The following is a 9,386-nucleotide window of genomic DNA, read 5'->3' on the forward strand; positions in this document are numbered from 1 at the left end:
AATGTGATCCAGCCAACCATTTTTCTGAATGTCCTTGAGCTTCACAGTGAATCAAACGAAAATTTCCTAAACAAACTTGCATTTCCAACAACAACAATAATAAAACAATAGGTGCAGATTCTGGTAAGCACGAACTACTTTTATAATTAAAATGTAAATTATATTAAAGAAATAAGGGATAAACAGCTGGAAATTTTCTTGCAAGACAGTTTTGCATTTATAATAACAAAAACCCTCATCAGAGCACAACAGAAATAGATTTGATCAGTAAAATGAGGGTTTGGGTCCTCTTTTGTAAGACTGCTTGTTCCAAGCCTACCAACCTTCTAGATTTATGCTATTTATGGCCTCACACAAGAATTTGATTCTCCCCGCCAGGTCTAGATGATTTAGAAGTCACAACACACATGTGCAAAGAAGACAGCAATATCAGATAGAAAACAGTAAATTACATAAGTCACACTGTGTGGCACTAATATTTAGTATTTGTGTATCTGTGTGTCCTTTATTGTCACAAAAGAAATTCTGGCAAAATTCCTGAGATAATTCGAATAAATAAACCTCAGCAAGTGTGCAGCTTTTGACAGAAACTGTTTTTAATGGGTTCTGTTCATGCTAAGATTTTTTAAATTATTTATTTATTTATTTATATTTTCATTTTAAATGTGAGCTATTTCTATACATTTCTGCTTTCTCATCCCTTGAGCTACAAAGTCTTCATTTTCTGCTAACGGGGTCTGTGAGAAAGTATGGTTACAGTTAGGTCACATTTAACTTTTCCTACTCCTTTTAAGAGAAAAAGGAAATATCTTTTAGTTAATCTGTATCCTACTCCAGACACACTCTATGAAAAATCGAATAATATGTCTGAACTTCTTGATCAGAAAACAGAAATCGTGCTGCACAACGATACCATGTACACTTATATAGAGAGTCCCAATTAGAAGGATACTTTCTGGTGCATTTACCTCTCTTTTTCTGTGATAGTCTAATGGCTCCCTAGGAGAATTTAAAAAAAGAAGAGGCTTTTGTTGCTTGTTCTTTATTGAAAGGCAACAGTGTAACTCCAGCATAAGAGAGGCATTAGCAAAAATCGAATTTTAAACATCTTAAGCAGGTGCCATGATATACAATAGTACTGAATGAACTATGAATTATTAATATTTTCTCTACTCCTGTCACAATGCATATTTCCCCTTCTTTTTGAAAGACTGAAAAGTTGGCTTAGATTACAAAACACCTTAAAACAAGTACTGACATTCAAAAACAGAAAACTAACTAATATTCTGACTAATAACCTCCCTAAATTTTGACTGAACGCTGGTATGGTCACCATTTCAATTACACCATCATCAGAGAATATTGCTACATGATGATCTCTGCAAAGATTAAGAAGAAAACAACTGAAAGGTGAATTGTCTGTCAGTAATGGTGTGATAGCAGAGGCATTCCAGAGGCAGTGAAGACAATGAACTCTGGATACTAAGCGAAGACCATTTGGCAAACTTCCCTTTGGAGAGATCCAGTGTCTGCTCAGAGTTGTCTCTGGCAGGCTCAAAGGATAACCAGAAGGAATTAGTTCCTGATTCAGCCGGGCATTTAAGGACATGAATAGTCCCATTCAAATCAATGAGATTACTCACTCACTTGAAGTTAACCACATACTTAAGTATCTTTCTGAAGCAATGCCTAATGAATGCCTGCACTTGCAGAACGGTTGTAGGAAACTGGTTTGCCAGAGACTGGCTTCAAATCAGCTTTGTTATGTTTGTTTGGAAAGTCTGTCAGAACTTTCTCATGAATGGGTACCCTGCTGAACTGCCAGGATAGCTAGGGGTAAGTAGGAAAAACAGATGAAATAGTCCTTTGCACTCTTCTTTAAGAAGATTAGCGGTGTAGAGTAAGCTCTTCCCACTTTGTCTAGTGTGTTAAAAAAGCCAGTTGTTTTCCGGACTAGATTTTCTTGTATTTGTATCTTAATGAGTGAGCTTATTACTGTAGCAAATGTTCCTCCTGGGAAGCACTTCTGAAATGAAATTAAAGCGCTGATTGATTTGCAAGATTTGCAAAACGTTATTCATGTGTTGTTTTTTTTCAAAAAGGCAAAAATGCCCCAACAGCATTGTTCCAAAAATTTGAAGGGAAGTCTCCTATCACCGTGAAAAACGAGTGTTCTCATTTGAAAAGAAAATGAAGCTAAAGGGGAAGATCACACTATTACTCTTATCTAAATTAAATTAGTTCCATGAAAGGGAGAAACCAGTGTCCATGCTTTAGGGTTATGAAAATTAGAAACTCAAAAAAAAAAAAAAGGATAAATCCTTCATTTAAAATAATTTTAAACAGTTTTAAATTCTAAACAGCAACTGCTTAATATTACTAAACAATTACTAAACAGAAGTCTTTCTAATTTCTAAGATGAGGCTAACTGTCCAAGAATTCTACATATAAACCATAAAATACATAGAAAATACAGCATAAATATTTTGCCTTAAAGGCTGAAAGCTATCAGCCATGTTTGAAGATGACATGCCTATAGCAGAGAACATTATTTGGCAAAACAAAAAGGTAGTCCTTGATAAAGTTATGTGACTTAGGTACTCTGGGCTTTATTCCAAACTCTACTTTGGACTTCCCTCACTATAAAGGAAAAATGATAAACCTTTGTACCTTATTGCTCCACATAAAAAACATCTGGAATTATTTTTTGTTTGTTTTTAATTTTTTTTTTAAATTTCTTTGTGGAAAGGGCTAGACTTTCTGACCTGCTATTTTGAGGTTTTGACACAATAGAGCATTATTTTGTATACAAACTACTGAAAGAAAAGCAGAATACAAACTTTTGCTGAATTAAAGAATTATAAACCTTTAAACTTTGTCCTTCACCACTTTTTGGCCAATAAAGTTCCACTTACTGTACTGGTTAACACAAATAAGCAGCTAGTAAAACCTGGAGTACAGTTCTGAGAGGGCAAGGTGGGTTGAGTAGTGGCCAGTTCTTCTTCTGCCAGGATTCCTTGCCTGAGTGTTAAAAGGTATGGATTAAGCTTTTTTCCCAGGCTCTTTCCAGGGTGAAGAAGGAAAGTAGCCTGGGACAAGAGGTACCAGACACAAGCAATATGTAGCATTTTAAGTGGTTTGTGAAATTGTCCCCTATATGTCTAGAAAAAGCCTGTGAACAGGAATGATGCCTTGTGAGTGTACGAGAATTGCAGTGGAGATAGAGTGGAAAGATGGAGACACAATTGTTTTGCCACTTCTGTCTTTCATGACTCATCCTGCTTTGTGATTTTGGTTCCTAACCAGCATCTGGAATTTACATGACACCAGCATCTTTTGACACTGGCTTTGTTATAAATCCTTTCTGTCCTATCTCTCCAGCTCCTAATCTTTATCACTAAAGAGTCCTCTTCAATATCATACAAATGCCAGCTTTAAGTTTCACATCAAATAACCTGGTGCTGATGGAAATGTGTGTTCCTTTTCCTGGCCTGGTTGTGAGAAAATCAGCAAAGCAAACTGTGGGTTTTTAGCTGAGAACATGGCTTCTGTTCAAGTCATGTCAAGCTTGTCAAAATTGTCTGACTGAAGTCCTTTATTATCACACAGTGGTGAAATGATTTGCCTGAAGGGGTAACAGAGCATTAATAAACTTACTGAATTGTACATTGTTCATGATAGTCTCTAATGGTACACTCATCTGTATACTGTACATTCCAGATACCACCTCAAGTCCTACTAATTAATATTCATCAGTATAGAAGCATGAAACTCAAATTGGGACTTGCAACACAAATCAGCCATTCCCAGGATGCCTCCCTGAAAGCATTTCCCAGGCTAGGTCATATGCCATGTAATCTTAACATGTCAATAAGTTGTGTTTACCTTGTCAGTGGTTTATCAGCCTGATGTCATGGCAAAACTGGCAATTTAGGCTTTAAATGTTCATGTCACAATGTCAAGAGTAGCATCCACTTAGAAATATGGAGGAAACCAAGCTTGTTTCTTTTACTGCCTGAACTGCTATGGTAAAGGATCTGAAATTGTGAATGTTGCCTTGTTAAGTACTATAAAAATTTTTAGCTCTTTGAAAAAAAAAAAAGTACATCTGTCTTTCTAAATAATTCCAACATCTTTAAGAAATAACAAAAAAGCTTTAAAAGCCTTGCTAGAATTTTCTTGGCCTAAATGAAAAAAGTAAGTGAGCTCCCCCACCCCATCCCCCCTTAGAATTTACTGTATCCTGGATTTATTACATTACGGAAAAGAGAACTACAAAATAATCAAATAATTCATATTGTGGAGAAATGTGAGGAAACCTTGGTCCAGGATTGATTTCCTTAGTAAACTGCATCAAGCTGATTTCCTACTATGGAAATTCAAATGCATACTAAAATATTTCATGCATGCTTATTTAAAGGTACAGAAATGCCAGCATTTTAACAGAAAGTCCAGCTCCAGGCATGGTGTTAGCATTATTCAGAGAATATCTTGGTTCTAATTGCCAAACGCTTGAAAGCACAGACAGAAAAATGAAAGGTATTTGATTTCCTAAACCATAGATTAATACAAATATAAGTTTTCAACCTTACCATTGACCGGGGTGGAAAAGCACCACCCAAACAACCAAACCTCGCCCCCCAACCAAACCCCCAAAACCTGCAGCCACCAAACATTTGCCCATAAGGAAGTCTCCACAAATACTGTTTCAAATTCCCTGTGGTTTGTAAGATTCACCTCTGGAAACCAATCAGATTGTATTGTCTTCCAGGACCTTTGCTAGTGCATGCTTAACTGGTATCAATGGCATAGTCTGTTTATTCAAATACTCTGTCCATATTCAGCCACTCCCTCATCTGTGTGCTTCACTTCACCAAGAAAATGCACTTCCTGTATAGCTTATATTCTCTCTCTGAGATAAAATGAATGAAAAAAAATTTGTCCTTCAGCAAATCCAGGGGAACATTCTAAATTTTAATTCATTTCAGAGCAAAAACTACCATGGTAGTATTTTAGCAACATTTTTGGTGGTATCTTTCTCTTTTATATGTGTTTCAGTGTAAAAGGTTATCAGCAAATGTCTTCCCTCTTACAAATTGAAATTCACCCTTCAGCTTTCATGAGTGGCCAGAGTAATTTAAACTACTGTAAGACAAGTGGAATGATAAGACTGAAGACTGTAGATTTACATTATTTTTTTAAAAAGCATAATTACAATCGGAAAGCCTTTTTCAACTCTACCCTTCCTGATGATGGTGTACTGAAGAGCGATCAGTTCTATGTGAAGATTAAACAAGTTGGTAGCTTCCCATACAGCCCTGTGACTCATTCTGAAAATCTCAGTGCTGATATCAGCATGTTAAATACCACAAAGTGCCCCAGCAGTGACTCTGGATAACTTCGTGGACTGAAGCAAATATTTACATTAATTCAGACAACGGGGAGGTGGGGTGGCACAATGAAAGCCATATTTGTCCTGAATTATGTCACTGCTCCAAACACAGCTTCTCTGTGCAAAAAGTGAGGAGCATTTTAATTATCCTTCTCCCCCCCCCACCCCATCAAAATATTTTTAGGATTACTTGACTATGCAAACTGTGATAGCCAATTGCCAGGAACAGAGGGCACTGTATTTCTGAGAGAAAGAAATGGTCTGAGCAATCAAAATTCTCAGACAAAGGTGAAATTCTCCCTAATTTGATCCCTTGTGATATCAACTGGGCAGTTAATAACTTTGCTTAAATAATTGGATTGTAAAATATATACATATTATGAAAGTCCTCTCATATTCACTGGAAAAGCCTGCCTTTCAGAAAAAAAGTGGCTCTCAGAAAACGAAAAGGGAAAAAATAAATATGAACTACTGTTAAATAGCTTTTTATATTCATGCACTACTTTCATATAACTGTAGCAGTTTTTCTTCAAACATTTGAACAGTTCCCTGGAAATCAGTATGTCTTAAGGATAGAATAAGCAATCTGGGAAGCCAGACTCCCAAATGCCAGGTTCGTATTTTTTTTTCTCTTGGTATAACAAATGCTTTTAGGTAGAATTCAGAAAATTGAAAATGCAGAGGAATATTCAGATTTGTTTTCTATGTATAAAACATTTAGGCTGCCTCCTGTAAGCCTGGCCATAGGGTCAGATCTGCCCTTAGCATATTGAGATCCCCTATCATTCCAATGCTCACAGGACTGGGTGTATTGATAACTACTCTGCTGTTGTCTCTTCCTTCCTTTCCTAGAGAAATGTCTTTGGTTTGCTTTTTTTTTTTGTTGTGTGTGGTTAGTTTTGTATTTTTTCTCCTAAAAAGACAGCACTATGACTTTATTACAAATACTTCTTTATGATGTATTGCTTAATTCTGATCTGCCTGATAATATATATGCTATAGACATTCACCCGTTAAGATGATGGGAACACTTCTGACAGTAAAGCTTGAACAAAGAATTAACCGAGTGATTTTCTACAGCTTATCTAACAGATAGCATTTATTGTTCTCTTCATGTAGTGCTGGTTCTAGGAAATTTACTTGGAATGCAAATAAAATACTATCTTTAGAGCCAAAAAGAGATTTTCTTTCTTTAAAATGAAACTAGTAGCAATAGCCATATTACCAACAATAAATAGTTAAAATTATAATTTCTAAATCTTAAAACTTATTTTTAATTCAGTATTTCATGCATTAATGCTTTTTCAACTCTAAATAGTTCTGAAACAGCTTCACACAATACCATCTGAAAAAAGTAAACGTTTTTATTCTTTGAAGATAAACAGTCTCCATCAACATTGAAGAGAAACACAGGGTACTAAAACACAGATGTAACACAAACATTTTTACTTTGATGTGTACTTTTTTCTTTGAGTTCATAATTCATTATCCACAATTTACTGTATTCTAACAATAACACTTTCATTCAAAAATCAAAGCAGTATCCTTTCTAAATTTGAAAGGTTTCCATGGTCTTTTCCACAGTTTTCCAGAAGATGAGCAATTAAGTCATTGTGTGAAAGGGTTTAGAAGTATTATAATGTTTTATCTGTTAGCTATAAAATTTTGGACCCAGCAATGCTGACAAATTTGCTCCGAGGACAGGTGTTCACAGCTAAAAGAATGATTTCAAACTTTTGGGCTCAAGCTTGCTGCTCTCTCTCCAAATGAATTTAAAAAATGGGGAAAAAACTTAAAACTGTTCAGGAATACCAACTTGGTTTTTGCAGTCAGATTTTGAAAAAAAATATAAAGAAAAAAGAAACACAAGAAAAAACCCCATCAACAAACCAAGAACAACCCTTCCCTCCCTGCCCTAAACAAAAATTCTGTTACTGGTATTTATTATTAGGTATTTGTATCATGTGGTCCTCCAACAGTAAGTAGAAGACATACCTGATTAAACATCTTTCTTCTGAGACCCAGCCAATATAATCAAGCAACATTATAAGGAAATATCAGTTTGGAAGATCATACATCTTTTCTGGAAGGGTAGGCTTTTAAAAGGACTTCATAAAGATTGCTTACCCAATTGGTGGTATGCCATAGCATAGACAATTCCATGGTGGGGGGGAAAGAAATGGTTTTATTTTCACTCCAGACATACTTAGTAGGGAAATCTCTGGCCAATGGGAAGGTCGAGTGTAGGCAGCATTAATCTCTCTTTAATTTATGTAGGGGAAAACCTTCTGTTTGTTTCAGGGTAGGATGCTCTTCAACAGTTTCTATAGTAAATTCATAGGTATTCTGAGAAGGACAAACTCACTGTAAGTGCATTTAAAGCAAAACAAAGCCTCCTTTGCTTTAAGGAGACTGATGCTTTCTACTGATCTCATGTTTATTTGGTGTATGCTAATTCTTTATATCAAAGACACATCTTTTAGAGTTGGCTCAGGAGTGTTGGCAAGATGAAAAATATTAGCACGAGCTTTTCGACAGCTTAGTAACTGCTTAAGATTATTAAACAAAACCTCCACAGTTTCTCAGTCGATTACATAAGGTTATATGAGATGCAGCTACCAGACATTATTTCAGACTTCACTTCAGCCACTTTGACTAACCAGTTCTCTTTTTCAAAGAGAAATGCAGAGAAAGATTTTTTTAAACTTCAAATGATTCAAGAGCACCTTCCAGCATTTTACCACTTCCTTCAAAAGTCAGAGTTCGCTTTAAGAAGGTACACCAGATTTCTGTATTTTCGAAGCACCTTGTTTGTATTACAGGAAAATGGTAGGTCACCTTCCAAAGGCAGAGATGTTTTTCTGTCTTTGGTCTCCTAGTGCAATGTCTCTGATGTCCTGATGGATGATTCAAGAATTCCTGCTTGGTTCTTCATGAGCCAATGCAACCTTGAGATCAATACTAGACTTGGCAGCTGGCAAGGATATTTCAAAGAATTTTTTGAAAGTGCCTCAAAACATCATAACTAGACTGTCTTGGCAGAATCTTTAAAGTCCCAGTTTTCAGATGCAAAAATGTTAGCTTTTTCCCCCTCCTTCAATAGCATTTTTGTGGACCAGAGCCCATCCATTTATTAGCTGGTTCCCATTAGCAGGAAACTGATTCTAAAACAGAGAGTGTACTAAATTTACCTCACTTTTGAGTGTCCCTTATTGTCTCTGAATTAAACAGCTTACACAGCAGAGTGTCTTTCAAAGACAAAACTTCAGTGGCATAGAAATAGGAATGGACTGGGTGTTGCTTGTCACTTGTGATTTTACAAAGTGTCTTGAAATTGTCATTCCTGAAAGCAAGCTAAGTCTCAAAAGAGCTAAGGTGATAGAAAATGACACAGAATAAATGAATAATATTTACTATTTATCCATGCTTTTTCTTTTTTACTTCTGTTGCTTTTATTCATTTGAAACACACATAGCTTTGAAAAGTGCTTTCAGATACTTTGCCCTATTCTACTCAATCTTTTTTTTTTTTTTTTAAATTAGTTCTGTAAATCAGATCAAAAGTTAAAAAGAAGTCCATGCTGGAAGAGGGCATCCAGATTCCTTTATGCCACATTAAGGATTTTGCAAGACCAAAGTAAACCACGTAAAGTGGAAGCTGGAAAAAAAAAAAGTAAACTGTTTAAAAGCAAAATTAACAAGCCAATAGCAATAGTTTTTTAATGAGCATAGAATTTTCCATTGTCTAAACAGTCAAGTTGTAGCTCAGTTTTAAGTTACTCAATTAATTTTAGGAGATGATAAAATTTCATGGTCTGTCTTCAAGTGGCAAGCCAAGACTACGTCATTATCTTTTGGCTATGAAATTCTAGTTAAGAAATAAATGTCACCCTAAAGCTGGGAAGCTTTTATGTTTCAAAAATGAAAACCAAGGTGTTCATGTTCTTGGATATCAGAAATACAACACCTGGATACACTTGTTTCCTTCCAGCAGT

The sequence above is a fragment of the Sturnus vulgaris genome, chromosome Z (assembly GCF_052056855.1).
Source record: "Sturnus vulgaris isolate bStuVul1 chromosome Z, bStuVul1.hap1, whole genome shotgun sequence".
Taxonomy (NCBI): domain Eukaryota; kingdom Metazoa; phylum Chordata; class Aves; order Passeriformes; family Sturnidae; genus Sturnus; species Sturnus vulgaris.